This window comes from Pezoporus wallicus, unplaced genomic scaffold, assembly GCF_028554395.1.
Source record: "Pezoporus wallicus isolate ANWC-B61680 ecotype Strahan unplaced genomic scaffold, APGP_CSIRO_Pwel_v1 contig_6783, whole genome shotgun sequence".
Classification (NCBI taxonomy): domain Eukaryota; kingdom Metazoa; phylum Chordata; class Aves; order Psittaciformes; family Psittacidae; genus Pezoporus; species Pezoporus wallicus.
The window spans coordinates 2,428,089-2,444,727 of NW_026637555.1; the positions used below are offsets into that span (position 1 = coordinate 2,428,089).

General features: G+C 38.1%; 1 long non-coding RNA gene across 1 annotated transcript in view; it reads left to right on the forward strand.

The window, feature by feature from the left end:
- The window catches only part of LOC130597663 (uncharacterized), a 155,126-nt gene extending 139,721 nt beyond the window's left edge, over positions 1-15,405 (forward strand). The window contains exon 3 of the long non-coding RNA XR_008971841.1: positions 14,492-15,405. This is a non-coding gene — a long non-coding RNA (uncharacterized LOC130597663). The remainder of the gene's footprint in view (positions 1-14,491) is intronic.
- The last annotated feature ends 1,234 nt before the right edge of the window (positions 15,406-16,639 follow it).

Sequence of the window (16,639 nt, forward strand, 5' to 3'; positions counted from 1 at the left end):
CCACAAAATAGATTTTATGTCTTTAAAATTGTTTGATCTGTTGTGATTCATTCTGTTTTGGAGTTTCTGGTCAGTCCTTTCCAGATAAAAGTTTAAAGGTGTGCAGGTGGCAGAGTGGCTCCTGCTTCCTTTTCCTGTGGACAGTTTGCTCACAAGTCCTTCTCCACTACCAAAGGAGAGTTGTTTTAAAATATAGTCACAACAGTGTTACAGGAAGTTGTATTCTTTACGCCCTAGCTTTCAGTAAATATGCACCCTGTGGAGCATTGTCACTAAGGTAACCCACTATGGATGATGAAAACATACTGAGTTCAGGATTTTTAACAAGTAAAGGAATTCAGCAAGTTCAAGTTGGATGAAAGGATGATATATTGAGCCACTGATGACTGCCAAGACACCAGAATGCTTATTCATTACTTTAACTTTTGCTGACTTTACGATCTCTGGGGACTGTCTGCATGCTTCCCACCTACAACCTTGACCTTCTTAGTATGTTTGTAGCCCCTTCTCTCTTAATCTGACCTGATTCAGAGGTCCATGACTGCTCTCAAGACTGTACCAGCAATGGTATGCTAAATATCCCCATTTAGGATGGTGTCATTGAGGAATTCACAGGGGTCACCTTACTTATTGCCACCCTTAAGATGATACTTCTTGCCTTCAGGTTTAATATTAACTGAGTTGATGACACTAAGTGATTCTCTCTCCCCCTGCCTTATCCCCCCGTCCCCTTCAGTTATTTTGATATACTTATGAATCACCTCACCAAATATGACAAATAACCTACTCCAAGATAAAGGATCAAAACCTACAAGCTTCTGTGTTTGTCGCATTTCCACACCTGATGGTGTTTCCACACCTGATGGTATTTCCATTGTGTTCCATAAGGGAATAAAAAAACCTGCAGTGATTTTGCTTCTTCAAGCGTTCAACACTGAATGAGGTATCTAGGATCATCTGGCCACACCACTGGACCTTTTGAATATTATGTCTGAATGATGACAATGTATTTTTTGAAGAACTGTCAAGAGATAAGTATATGGGCAGGTGTTCAGAGGACCCCCTTTAAAGTTGTCTAGTTTTGTTTCTTGTGTTCCTAGACCTTAAAAATCAGTAAGAATTATTTGCAGATGTGGCTAATTGTGATGATAGGATGTTTTATTCCTTTTCTTTACCCTTTTTTTTCTTTATCCTTCTCTCATCTTCTGTTTTCCTTTTCCCTTTCCCTTTCCTTTTCTCTTTTTTTTTCTTTCTCTTTTTTTTTCCTCTTCTTTTTCTGTTTTCTTTTGTCCTCTCTGCTTTTCTCTTCTCTTTTCTTTTCCCAGGGTGACCTTAAACTAATCTAATCTATGTAGATAAAAAAACCCCATCTTCTACCTAATGAAAAGATAAACCCACACTGATTTGAGGTGTATGATACACTGTTATGTGCTTACAAACCAAAATGTATTGGCAGCAGCCCAAAAGTGTCTTAGAAGATACACAGAAATAAGATAGACAGGTAGAAACAATTATTGATCAAGACCTTTTGTACTATGAGCTAAAGTTAATAACATTTTATATCAAAATCAAGTGTGGATCCTTGGGGTGAGAGATGTATTCTGAATATGTTTGCTCATACTTTGCTATGTGCAGTCTTGTCGGGAAGCAGTTCAAACTCCGTAGCATGGGAGCAGAGACATGGAAGATCACAAGAACTTTGGAAACATAAGTGCTAATCAGTCATTATTTGTTCTTTTTAAGTTAATGTGGCTACATGTTGCCAAACACAACTAGATTGGATTTATTTCTTTTGGGTTTTAGTTGCAATTCCTTTGTACACAGAACAACTATTTCAGGTAAGAACATCCAGACCATTATATTTGCAATATACATTTTAATTATGCTGTTTAATTTGAAAGAACAAATGTAGTGTGTGCTCACAGTGTAAAATGAAGAGCCTCAGTTAAGAATGGGCTAGGAAAACAATGTGTAAAGCTAGTATTTTGCAGAACAAAGCTGTGTTTCAGTTGTATACACAATTACAGCTGCCATATTTGCAAATCTGGAGAGCTGCAGGTATAAGTCTACTTGGACAATGTGTATTTTGTTATCCATTTTGTGTATGCAGTCAGAATATGTGAATGTGAAAGCTTAGGAGTATGAGTACCTGGCTGACTTGAACAACCACATCCAGTCTTATGCAACTGGTGGGCAGAGGAAGCTTGAGATTTTATTCTGGATTTGGTCATTAGTTAATGGGACAAATAGTCTGTCTCTTCTGCTGTCAGGCATGACAGAAGAGGCATAAACTGTCCTCAGGTCCTTAGTGATTATCTCAAATGGGGTACAAACACTTACAAGTATGGATCCAGGCTAGCCAGCTTGCCAGCTTTCCTTCCCATGGCTTGTAGTGGTGAAGACCATCAGCGTTAAGAACAGGAAGATCAGACAAGCACAGAAAGGAGGACATGGGGGACACCGTGATGCTCGTACTAAAATACAGCTTTAGCTTGTGGCTAGAGAACAAAGAAACAAACTGGAGAGATTCCAAAGTTTCCCTCTTGTTGCTGAGTGCAGCATAATCTTGATGTAGAAGAAAATCTAGTTCACTGAAGATGCCGTACTGTAAGATTGGTCTAAAGGAAGGTTTTCCATGAATATTTTGGGTCTAGTCTCTGCCAACTAAAATAGCTTTGCTCCAGACTGAGACAACTGTGAAGAAGGGAAAAAAGCCCCAAGCGTTCTGGCTACATTTATACATTGCCACTTTGGACCAAGCTAGCAATACTCCAGGTTTAGGTGTTAGGAATTGTCTGTAACTCTGAACTAACACGTTCATGGTGGGAGGTTTGAAAACAAATTCCAAAGTTGCCATCAGTCACTCACTGCTTGAAGGTATATTTGTGCTTTTGCAGGTGTCATCTCTCTAGCTTCAAATTAAGGACAGTGTATCTCTTGGTTTGACCAACTGTAGTCATGTTGTTCCTGTGCAGACAGGTACACGACACTGTTTCTTTAATGTGCAATTACGAGTGGGATGGGTTTCTTTTCAACCAGAATTATTTTCTTCTTTCCATTTCCTACCCCGCAAAAACATGTTGTATAATATTTTATTTCTTTTCTTCTTGCATGCTTTGCTGATTATACTGTAAGTACAGGCCTTACTCTTTTCTTTCTGTTCCATTTGAAAAAGAGTGCTTAAAGATGGTATTACCTTTAGGAAAGATATCTGACAGAAGAAATTTCTATTCTCCCAACAGCACTCAAGGCTAAGTTTGTTTTGATTGAACGATCTTCAGATTTTTTTTTTCCCTTATATAATATAAAAGAATAGCTTTCCTTCAAAGGAAAAATGATGTCTGAAGTCTCTCTCATACTTTGGAAGTTCCCTCCAACACTGTAAAGAATATTTTTTGTTTCAGAACACAAAAGGAAATGAAGACGTTCTCGGTTTCCCAGGTGTCTGATCTGCATAACTGGAAACTCAGAGACAAATAGCCCTTGGTAAAGAATCCAAAAGTATCTAAGTAAAATAGGATTCAACTCTTGGAGCAAATTGGAAGAGAGTGGATTACTAAGACATATACATTTGAAAAATGTGCTTTTTACTTTTTTCCTCTATAATCCTCCTCAGAATTGGTGATGGCACCACCCGTCATTTCCTAAAAGGCATTTTAAAAATAGACTAACATCAGGTATTACATGAACTTCAAAAGACCAAAAAAATGCCATGAATCTCCCCAGGTAGGGCAGCTTTCAGTCTTCCAAAAGGTTCCAAAACACTGTGGTGAACTATAGTTAACATTCATGTTGAAATAGCCTCATTTTTTATATTAGAGATGCAGCTTTCATGCTTTGGAATTTTGAAGCATCTTCCTGGCATTTCATCTCTCCTGCATCATTTCTGAGCCTGAATTCTTCCTCACCTCATCAGACAAGAGAAATCAGATACAGCACCTTTCATCACCCTGAGCTGCTCCCACAGTTATTGACTGAGGCATTTGGCAGTCTGATTCTAGATCATTACTGTAACAACATATCTTCCTCCATTTACAGGTGGGAATGTACATCTACTCTCCCAGTGTTCTCGGCTGAACAAAGTCCTCTGGGATAAGCGAGACCAGAAGGTACAAAAGTAGCAGACAGACCCCAGAAGGAAGCCCTCCTCTGCTTTGCAATTGCCAAAGCATGATTTACTGCTGTTACTACAGTTTGATGAGGCAGAGCTAATTGCAGTAGGGATCCTACTACGACGTCTTGCAGGAACAGAGGCAATAAGCTCCATATGAGAAGGTGGCCTCTTGTAGGAGATCTTAGCAGTAGCATGTCCAGGTTCTCATATATGGTTTTACCAAGTTAATGGGCACTGCTGCCTTTTTTGTAGGTAAGTAAAGCGAAATTCTCAGGCTTCAGCTTCTTTTTCCACTATAAAGTTTTTACAGAGACAGTCTGACTTACGACCTTGGATATTAGAAAAGATTACATGCATACACACTTGCTTAATTTGCATGTGTCTCTGAACATTTGAGCTTACATACACTGAAGATGCACAGTGCCTCTTCTCCTGAGCATCTTTGTAATATGGGATGCTGACATTACCTAGCCATAAGTTTCTAGTAAGTATTTGTCATGAAGCTGTGGCAATTACTGAAATGACTGTGCATTTACACTATTGATTGTTGACCCACCAAAATAAAATTACATTTGGCTTCAGAGAATGCATTTACTGTACCTGAATATCACTTTGCTCTCTGCTGAGACTTATCAGCAAAAAAATGCAGTTAGCGAGCTGTTAATATTTTTCTTCTTAGTCGAAAAACATCTCATTAGAGAGACAAGAAAAAAATCACATTGAGATGCAGATATGTAAATGCCATTTCATGTTTGTGTCTTTGGAGTTTTATTTCTAAGAGTTAAGCTACATACAGACACCACTGAAGTAACAAGAGGAGTGGTGTTTTTAGGATAGTTCTGGCATGTCCATGAGCCAGGAAGGCACAGAAGGAAAAGGGATTGACAGTAGCTGCAGATGGGCTAAAAGGATGAGTGGAAATTTGGATAGGGTAGTCTCTTGCATGTTGGACTGAAGTCACCGACTCTGTCTTATCTGTGTAGCACTGACAATTTATAAGGCTGGGAAACTTGAGGGGCATAATTTTGTTCAAGATAATCATCACTGGCGCCTGCAATTTTTCTGTGTGTTATCTGTAGTTAGTCCTGCAGGCACCTATTTCTTGAAAGCAGATGCAAATCTTCAGCGTTAATAATTGTATGTATGCAGTCAGGTTCTCTGCTGAAAATCTGGCTCTGTGTTCCTAAGTTGGTAGCACAAAGGAAGCACCATTTAACTTGAGTTGTGACTTAAGAAGCCACTTTAGGAACACAAAAGGCAAGAAACCAAGGGGAAAAATTGTGTTTCTGTTGTCATTGACTTCAGAGCTCTTTTTGCCCATGAAGTAAATGCTGATTACTGCTGATTACTGCTGATTATTCAGTGGGAGGCGTCCCTGCCCATAACAGGGGGTTTGGAACTAGATGATCTTAAGGTCCTTTCCAACCCTAACTATTCTATGATTCTATGTAGAAAAGTTGTAAGTATTCCTCATACAGAGAAGTTCTGACGGGTTGGTAAATGCAGACCGCCTTGTACCAGTCATTATAAAAGGAAATTGTATACAGAGTCAATAAGTTTGGCAAATAAGCTGGTATCTTGAGTGCTTGTAATACAGTAGGATTTTTTAAATGTGACATATCTGAATCCAATAGAATTCAGGAGTTAGTCATAACCCTCCACACACACACATTGTTATCACCTGCTACACAGAACCAGTGCTCACAAAATGCTGTACATGAGCATTTACGTTTGAGTCAGTTGAAACAGAGGGTTTGATTCTTCTTTATGTTGTGACTATTTAGTACCAGTCCAACCATCTTAGAATGAGGAGGAAAGCTCAAATTCCTCTTTGCATATCCTCTCTGGCATAATGCTGAATGCTTCCTTGATTATTTACAGATGGCTATAGTATAACCATTTCATCATATTGTGAGAGATGCACATAGCTTGTCATATAGAACTGTAGACACTTAGCAGCTTCAAATCATTTTCCCTTGTGGTTAATATAATGATTCCTGTTGATTTCAATGAGCACTGGGCAGGGCCACTAGCACAGTTTTTCCCCATATGTGTTCAAATGAATGTTTCTTGCCAATATTTTCAGGTTTATTGTAGCTTCCTTCTGCCTCAGGCAAGGAAAAACAACAGGACACAATGACAGCACATTATTGGAAGTAGCATGATAAATTCTAAATAGATATAATTAGCATGTGACCCAAAAGAGACCTGCATATAATTAATACTGAAATATGGTGCATGCATTATATAGGAAAACATATTGTGTATTCAGAGTGGATCGTTTGGAGAATGGAGGTTGTCTCTAAGTGGCTTGTCAGTTTTCCATTTTAATCGGAACTGAAATTTCTGCACTTGAAGAAATAGAGAACAATCATTAAAAACACTTGGACTTTAGAAATGACACCACCTGCTTCCTTTCCCTCTTTTTTTTGTTGTGACAGTGGGCAAAAATCTTTAAATCTACAACTGGGGAAATGTGCACTAATGGGGAAACAGACCTCTGAGGAGCTAGCAGATTGACAGGCTGTTCAGGAGCATGAGGCTTTTCAGCAAATAACTTTCACTTACCTAGTAGTTTTTGGTAGATTATGTCATATCCAGAAGTCCATACTTATTTGAACCAAGCAAAGTGAATGAATAACACATACATAATGAGCATCCATGAAACAGGGAAGAAACATCTCCGATATGAGGTGAAGATGAAGAGGGGTAAAGCCACCAGTGAGCTGTGAATGTGTTGCCTTCTGAGTGACATTCAGTTCAGATCACACAGCAGCTCATTATGCAGTCTGTTTATACCAGAGGGAAACAAATATAAAAGTTAGTCCTTTATATTTAACATTGGATGCAAAGACTTAAAGGGAACTGAAAGACTTCATTAGGGAATGTGATATCACCCTTTGTGTTTTGCCAGGTCTTATTTTGAGTAAAATGAGTAATTTTAGTGGGGTTTTAAAAGACTTTATATCAAATATTTAACTAACATTTATTCTGTAACTTTGGAAGCTGAAGCTTTGGATCCAGGATATATTTTTTTAGTGAATAAATATAAACCAGATGTTAAGCAGAGGCAATAAATTTCTTCTTAATTGTAACTCTAGATATGCCCTTCTCACCAAAACACATTTATTTTTCTCTGTAGCTTTAATTTTCAGCTCTGTAACTGACACAGTCCACTGTGAAGCTGTATTTTTGGTTTTGTTAGTTCTTCCAATTACATTTTTGCACTGAGATAAATGCAAGCTCATAGTCACATTTCCCAGTAGTACTCTTCACAAACAGACTATGTCGTGGCTTAGAAGTTGCAAATTCAATATTTTGGATTTTGTGGCAATCCTGTCTGCTGAGGTTGTTATGACAGAAGGTATCTGACATTTTTGTTCTTAAAATCTCGTATGTGTGATTGTATAATAGACTAAAGGATGGCTGGTGTCTGCAGGCAGACTATCTTGCTTTGTGACCTCGCTAGAAAACTTCATTAGTTAAATGAAGTTTGATTTGAAGCAGAGCTGAATAAAAGCTCTTTAAGATAAACCCAGATTGCAGTGGGAAGTGCTGTCAGTCAGCCACAGTCTAGCACTTTTCTGTGAGTTAGTGCTTGGAAGTGATGTGTCTCTGGGTTTTGAACCATTGCCCAACATAAAATGGAGCTTTCGAAGTGTGAGTTCATTAAAGATAGCATAACAGTGTTCACAGAAGTGGCATAATTGGACCTAATAGTTTGTTTCACCGTGTTTCATGTGTTCTAAGTGTTTGCATCAATTAATAATTATTCTGCATTATTTCTTTTTTCTTTGCTAAATAGTTGTTTAATATTATGGTTGAAAACAGTGAAACTCTTCCCTAATCTGTGATTTCCAAGCAATTAGTTCTGGGCAATGGGTTGCCCATGAAAACTCCTGACATGTCTCATGGCCAGAAGAAATAAAAGGATAAAGCAAACTGAAGTTATTATAGAACAAATTATAGACTTCTGCACAATATTGCTCAGTATTGTTGCCTCTTGGCAAACAAAGCTTTGGATGGCTATCCTAGAAAAAAGCCAAACTGCCTCATGTTTGCTTTATTTACATTAAGTGCTATTAGAATGAATCTGGTTCAGATTTAGGAGACTGCAGAAGAGGTTAAAGAGAGGTCTAAGAGGAAAAAAAATGGAGAAAGAAATGTTCATTGTGCTGATCATAATGATATTTGAATTTCTCTTGAAATGTGTATTAATTGAGTATTGAAGCTGCTTGAATCTCCACATGTTCATGCTTTTCATTATATGAAAATTATATGACAAAGTGAAAAATTTTTTATAATTGCTGCAGAATGTTTTATTAGCTTTATTTCCAGGACTGTCCTGTTACATTAGTCAGTGCTAGTAGCAAACTGTTCATCTTTGGTAGACAATGCACAACATGAATCTTCAGACCTCTGTGAAGACAGGCCTGTTAATACATGAGGGGAAATGTTTCCTAGACCAGAGTATCATCCACGGAAGAATTGCTGAGCAGTTTTTCATGCTGCTTTGATAAGCAATTAAGCAAAGACAATTATAATTCAATCAAATCATATTGAGATCAATAGAACCACTAAACTGGACTACTGAACTGCATGACTGGAGAACACTACTCCTGAAGACCATCAAACTTCTGGCAATACTATGCTCTTAATTCCAAAAACTGTGTGGCTACTGCAAATCACTTACAAAATGTACTGTTAAACTAAAGGCACAGCGGCCTCTAGTTTCCCTGACTTCTCAAGCCATTTAAATAGTCCACTCCGTTTTCTTTTGCTGTTAAACTGTAAGCTCCAAATAAGGATCTCTGTCAGCCATACTGAAAGTGTTTTTATTTTACCCTTTTCAAAGAGTGAATACCATTTTTAAGCTGTTAGGAAGCACTAGTTGTATACAAAATAATGCTTCTGATGGTAAAATTGGCAGTGACACGTAGTAATTCCTTCATCGACTGTCAGACCCGTCATGCTGCAGAAAGGTAGGTCAGTTGAATTGGTTATTAACTTCTATTAAAAAATAAGCATTTAGTGTTTGTTTCCACAAAATAAAAAATAGGAATGACTGCATCATTTATCTGTGGGAAGTGAATAATGTCCTTATCCTTTTTAGCCGATTAATAAACTGTGATCCCTAGAACAGTAATTTCAGGATCGTGCCATTATTTGCTAATTCCTCATTTCTTCATTTCCTAAGAAAATATTAAAATTGCAGTTGGCCACAGCAGGACAGGCCCATGCATCACTGGAGCAACCAGTAATTTATGATGCATTTGGAACTCTATATTAACATTTCAGACTGTAATGAAGTTTCAGATTGAACAAGGTCAGGCCTGATTGTATGATTAAATAACTTGAAATTGTTATTAAAAGTTTGCATTTCTCCAGCTTTTCAGCATGACTATTTTACTTTGGGGCACTCCATTAATCAAACCCACACAAGCTTTGTTGGGTCATGTTCGTTCCATCACCTATTTATGTAGCCGTAAGTCATCAGGTTAAACAAGCTGCAGAGGGGTTATAAAGTTTTTGCAAGTTGGTGTTTTTTGCTTTTCCTTCAAACCTGGAAATTTAATATATATCAGTTGTTGTGGCCAGGTCTTTTTCGTGCTTGGGCCATCACACTGTGAAAGCGAATGACTTAGACCTCAACCAGGTATGGGTATCTTTTGAATAGTTATTCTTCTGTTATGCTTCCGACTAATCTTCCCTTTTTACCAAGTTTTCAAGATACAAAGGTGTGTGCCTGGTGTACATTGGGAGCTCCAGTCCTCATTAATCCTCTTTATGGCACATCCAGTGCTTCAGAATGGTGGATCTATCCTAATGCCACCTCACAGCGCTGCAACCCCTGTTTGCACATGGAGAGAAGCAAACTACTGAGCTGAGAGAATGGATCTGAGATTTCTCTGGGCTTCTGAGATAGAGTGGCTGGTTAAACTTGGGTCTCCTAAATCTCTTGCTTGAACCTAATCAGTATTTGGGAAAAAAATGTAGGAATATTTTGCATGTTAATGAAGTGCTGTTTGTAATGGATGACACAAATATGGGGTTTGAGCACGTTTTTTTTTCCTGTGATTCAGACATTAGTCTCTACAGCCCCTTAAACATAAACTGGGGTACAATATATTAATACTTCATGTATTTTTAATTGAATAACATCGTTATGGAGTTTGCTGCTTGCAAATCCCCACTAATATCCACATTTCTCCTGTAGAAATCTGTGAAACTGAATCTCTCCTGCAAAATTACACTAAGCCATCTTTAGCATCCTGCTACTTAGCAAGGACCTTTGGTCCTTGTTTCTCACCTCTTTTCCTCAGCTACAGCACTTGTCAGTTTGTATTATGCATACTTGTAAGTAATAGAAAATGAAAAAAGATATTATCCAGGTAGAAGGGCATGGAAGTTTTACAAAGTGAGCTTTGAATAATACCAAATGATAAATAAAGTGTTAGATTTATAAATGTATATATGCATTTTTTTTTTTTTTTTGCATATATATTTATATATATATATATATATATAAAATATTGTTATCATTTCCTCTTCCAGTAGCAGCTAAGCTCCAATACTGGAATATATAACAGAAGTTCTACTGTTGATCTCAACTGTGTTGGGTCATGCCAAGAGGATAAAATAAAAACCAACTGTCACGTATGTTTTGTTCCCTGAATTTACATTCTTTTGCCTTGGTGGTAGAGCTGGCCATCCTCTTTGGGAAGTCAAAGCATCTAATGAGGAGAGATGCTTAAGTGAACACTATTGTTCAAGTCAGTCCTGAAGCTGAGAAGAAAGATGGGAAGGCTGCATGCAAAAAATAGAGCAGCTCTGACTCTTCCCAGAAAGCTTGTCAAGGAAAAAAAAGATGTTCAGAGCTGGTATTTTTGCACTACATATTCAACATTCACAACAAACTCAGAATGCCAAAAACCACGGATTTTAATTGGAATGAAATGAAATGTGGAGCTTTGCATGCTGAATGGCGGGTTCTGTGCCCTGTTTCCTCTCTTTGTAAGGGAAATCAAGGTTAACCGCAGCAATCAGATAGGGATTCCTTTTGTGTAATTGAATTTTTGATGGCTTTAATCCACCTACCAATGGTTTATTACATAAAAGCATGTCAGGGAGCAGAAAGGGAATGTCTGGAGAGTTCAGCAATACAGAGCCAACAGAACGGTTCCAGGTGCTGTGAAGAGGAGCAGACTTCCAGCTCTTGTCACTGTCATTGCAGACCAAATACTCTGTCCCCAAGTCCCAAGGAAAATACCAGTGCTGTGACACACCAGCCACAGCTGAGGTGCATTTGCTGTAGTTCTGGATCTACAAGTTTTGTTCTGCTTTTAACACTGAACTGTGAAATAATAAATGTGCATTTGCAGACTTTATCTGTGGGCCTTGCCAGAGATATGTCATCTGATTGTGCATGTAGGTAGCATTTAACATAATCTGCCCTGGCACATTCATAAGATAAGACAAAAATAATATTTTATCACCATGCAGTAACAGCCTCTTATCAAACTCCAAAGTCTTAATTAGGGATTTCTCTCCAGGTCCCCACTTGTCTGATGACCATATAAATATCTCAATTAGATAATTAATATAGTCCATACTGCATGATAGTATACAGCAATTTAAAGCAGTGAGCTCAACAGAAACATTTCTGTTTTATATTGGTAGGAATTCAGCTAAATATGGGAATCTACAAGTTCCTCTTCTGATACTGATTCTATTTTTTAACTTTTTAGAATGCTATTGTAGAATGCTATTGTCTCCGTTCTTCATACACTCTGAGAGATGACAGGATATTGGGTTGTTTATGATGCTTGGCCTGAATGTCATTTTATATTTTATTTCAAGTTTTAATCGATTTTTGGTCTGTAGTGTGCAGATCAATATGCATACAAGATGTACACATTCTAGAGTGGGAAGACCTACCCAGGGCTTCATTTATATTCCAAATCTATTACCCCTATTTTTCTTAGCTAGAAGCTTCTTGCAGATTTAAACAGGAGCTTTCAAGTTCTTTATCCATTTCTACCACTATAGGAATTCTGCCTAATATTTAAACAAGTTTTTAGTGAATGAGACTAACACTGAGAGGTAATATCTTAGTCTGTAAGTCATACAAAGCCATTAAGTTTCCAGAATTTTCCCTTGCTTGTTCTTTAGATATAAGGTGTTGTATTTGTGGGGTTTTTTTCCAAGTAATGACCAAAGATAAAATGGCCCATGAAAGCATTCACAGTCTGAGGTGCTTGTGTCTTCTAACCTCCTTGCAGATTCAGTCTGGAACAAGGTGGACCAGCCGTATGGGAAAGAGTATTACATTAATTTCCCAGTAAAAGACAGCTGGATAGATGAGAGCGTTGCTTTGGAACATCTCCATGTTTCCTCTTGGGTAGTGGTAGCAGAGTCTGACCCAGGCTATGCATAGCCAGTACAAAACTCTAGAGATATAAACTGAACATTGTCATCCTTTGAACTTAACATACTCAGAGACGTCGATGTCAGAAACCAGAGTTAATTGTGTGTGGCAAGATCCGAGGCCAAATTTACAGGTAATCTAACATAAAGAAAATTAATACCAGAAAGCCAATAAAAATTGAAAACTCATCTGAAGAACTGAGGTTGCTGCTACTGAGTTTGTAGCATCTGCTTAGAGATACAACAGTAAGACTTCATCAGCTTAGAAAGTCTGCTTGTGGTTGGATTTATCCTGATCAAAAAGCCTACTAAAGAAAAAGAAGGAATTACAGGAACAGTAGGAAAAGCACAGAGACAAGGAAGCTGGCCTGATGCCACAACGCAGTGCTGGCCTCGGGAACATGAATTCTAACGCTTGGAAAATACGGTAATGGCACGCATCACAAAAATGACATTACTGATGAAACATATTGGTTAAATCTTGGGGAACCTGAAGTTGACTGCAGAGGGGCTGATGATCTGCTCTATGTTTATGATGGTGAAGCCATTGATCAACAAAAACTTGGCAGAGGAATTTTGGACCACTATGAATTTATTTGTAAATGTGTAACGGGCTGTCTAAAAATGTGAAACATTTAAAAAATTCTGAAATACTATTTTAACTAATTCAGAAATTTGATTCAGAAAATGATTTTTGAGTTTTTGTGGTTTCCTTGTTTGGGGTAGCTTATTATTTTACTATGTCAAAAGCTTAGTATGGATGGAGAATAATTCCTACGATCACCTAACATTTACGTGTTCTATTGTTGCTTTATGCAAAGTCCTGATTTGCCAGTGCTTTTGGTGGTGCATGGGAGAGGAGGAAATTTCAGAGGTATCACTCTGGTTTTGGATCTGGGTCTGACCCTGTCTGTGACACTTAAATTTTGCATTTCTGCTGCTCTCTCCAGAGCTCACTTTGGACAGCTACTGCTTCTTATTATGTGTTTGCATCTAGCTATTGTTTGGGGCTCAGAAATTATGCTACAATGTACATAAAGTTACTTTGGGTGTTGCATTTTCTGTAAAATTGAAAAGGGTTCCTTCTGTTAAGACTTTACGTGCTTTTTTTCACCTGTTATACTCCTTTTTATCAGATTTTCTGGTATCAAACTGATTTACCTATGATACTTCTTTCTCTCCTGAGAAATTCACGTCTGTCTCTAGCATCTGTCTCTAGCTTCGTTCAAAAACAGTGGTGGGGAGATCATTAATTTTATGGCTATATTTGTATCATTGAGTCTCTGTCAATAAATCATTTCTGATTTTCAAGAACCTGCAGCCTCTACCTACAATAACTTTCAGAAGCAGAGCTAATGCGGAGCAGCTAAAAATAATCATGTGGAACAAAAATGAAAAAATACAGAGAAGTCAATGTTGTGAGTTAACACTGACATATTTTTACCAGAAAAGGACCAAAGAATCAGCAAAGCATCAGCTTGTTTCAGCAAAATTTATAGTAGTAATCAGTTCCTGTACAGCTTTGATACCCTTTCAGCTTTTGACTCTTGATTTAAATCACTTCTGTGGGAATATTGTGAATAAAGCAGCACCCTGCACACAAGTACAGTTCACAAAAGGCACTAATCCTCTCCCCAGAAGTTCCACCTCTTTTTTTTTGTAAAGGCATTTTGCTCAGCACAGCAACTCACATAGGCAGATATTCACTGGGTTTCAGTGTGAGGTAATGTGTTAAGGTCCTTAGATTGGATAAATAATGCTGACTCCTAGAGTGTGTCTGGGCCTGGCTGTAGACACACCATCTACATGGGTTTCCAAGTACAGAGTACTGAATTCATTCCATGATGAGCTGAGAAATGCACCAACAGACCAGGTGGGATCCTGAAATGTGATTTATATTTATATTCATATTCACTGCTCTATCCCTTCTTCTCATCCTTTGTTTTCTAGGACAGACAAGTGGCAGAACAAAGGAATAAGCTGCTTCAGAGACTGTGGTTAAACAAATTCCTCCTCCTTCAATAAAACAGAAGAAAAGCTTTGTGATTCCTGAACTCAGTGTCTCCATTCCTGGGACAGTGCAGTTGTGACCTCTAATCCCTCCCCAGGATGTATTGCTGCAGCCTCAACTGAGAGGCAACATGTATGTACAGTTGCTTGGGGCAAGAACTCGCATGGGTGTCAAAATGTCAGAACAGTTCCTCTGCCGCCTGCATTTACACTTCTGGGACTGAGGAGAGCAGAAGTTGCAAGCTTGCATTCTCCTTCCAAATTTCCATCCTATTTTTAAATCGCATCTTTTTGGAGGGTGGGAGGGAGTAAATCAAGATGTAGATATATACTCCAGAAAGAACATGTTCTACATTATTTTTTTTTTCAGTTGATATAAAATAAGACATTTCTTTTAAAAACAAGATTTACTATTTCTGGAATAATTGCAAGTATTTATTCAAACCAAGGCTTTTTTCCTTCATTGTCATTTGGTAAGTATTTCAGGTTCTAACACCCAAAAACTCGGAGAAAACAATACTAGTTAATTAAAAGGGAACAAAAGTAAGCCAGATAAAGCTTTTACAAAATTAGAACTGTTTTCTGTAACCCTCCACTTCAGATGCTGTATGCCAGGGCTCAATCTTTGGATTTCTTTAATCATTTGGATTGCCCTGTTCTTCCTCCTGAATTATCCAGTGGTGCAGAAGGATTACATCAGCATAATGGACACAATGTTAAGTGTCTACATCAGTATAGTCAGCTTGACAGTGTTCTGATTTATTCCTTCTTGAAAAGTGTGGCATCATAAAGATGCTGTACTGTATATAGCACCACTTAGTGGCAGAAGGCTATTTCAAATTCCCCCTTCTGAAATCTAATCTGAGGAACTTTGTTCCAAGTGAGACCAAACCAATACATCCATTTTCCCTGCTTCCTGACTTTGCACGTTCAGAGTCCCCCAGTGCTGCTATGAGTCTCCCTCTCCAGCACAATAGCACTCTGGCTCTGAGCAGAACAATCACAGCATACCCCTTCTCTGTCTCTTTTCTCCACTCCACTCATGCGTGTTCCTCGTTTGGCTGTGCCCACGGAGATAGACAAGTATCTTTTGCCTGTGTTAGTGGCTGACCTCAAGTTATGTGTTGTGTGTAAATCGAAAGGTGCTACCCTAACTGCTGTTATACTTGGTTATCAACACAATGAACAGAAAATAGGAAAACATCACAAAGCAGGCTGAGGGTGAATCCCTGCTTTCAGTAGCCAGAGCAATACCAAAACGACTCAGACAGGTATTTTTCTTTGCACAACACTAATGTCAGGGTTGTTCATCGTGTGATAGTGAAAATAGTGAAAGTAGTTCATTGTAGTGAATTTTAGCAGTGTTAGCAGAAGTTTCTGGCTTTGGGGATATAAAGAGAACTACTCTGTTTAGGGATAAAGGAACCTGTAATAACATCAGTGCTTGGAAAAATTAAAACAGATGGATACTTCCTTCCTCACCAAAACTCACTGAACCTTCCAAAGGGATATTGTGCTGTCATACTACAGCCCCTGCTTGCATGGGAAGAAAGGGTGCTTCATCAAGAAACATAAAGTAAAATCTGCTGTTTATAACACATATTGGACAAGCAACAGCAGGCTGCAACCTTCAGCTTTAATTTTAATGACACTATCTCATGTGCCATTGCAGTAATTTTGGTTTTTTTCTGAGTGTTTCTTTACAGTACTTATAGAAATGGCTCTTTTCAAGCCATAGATTAGCACATTATGGCTATAAGTGAATGGGAAAACAGTAATGGTAGAGACAATACGTTCCATTCTTATTGTAAAGTTCCTCACAAGCATTTGCAGTTTCTTTCCGGTGCCCTATCAGCTGTATTCTGATCGTGTGCTCTGCATCAGTTATTCCAACACAGTACTGAGAACCAATTTTTTCAATCAGTTGTGTCCAAAATGCATATGCAATCTCACATCTGAGTTGTGTGTACAATTACTGAGATTCCATGCGTGCATTGGGTAATTTCTCACATAAATGCACTTAATTAGTCATCTGTGCATGAGCTTTCCTATTTGCATACATACTTAGGGCAATTTTGCATGCAAATT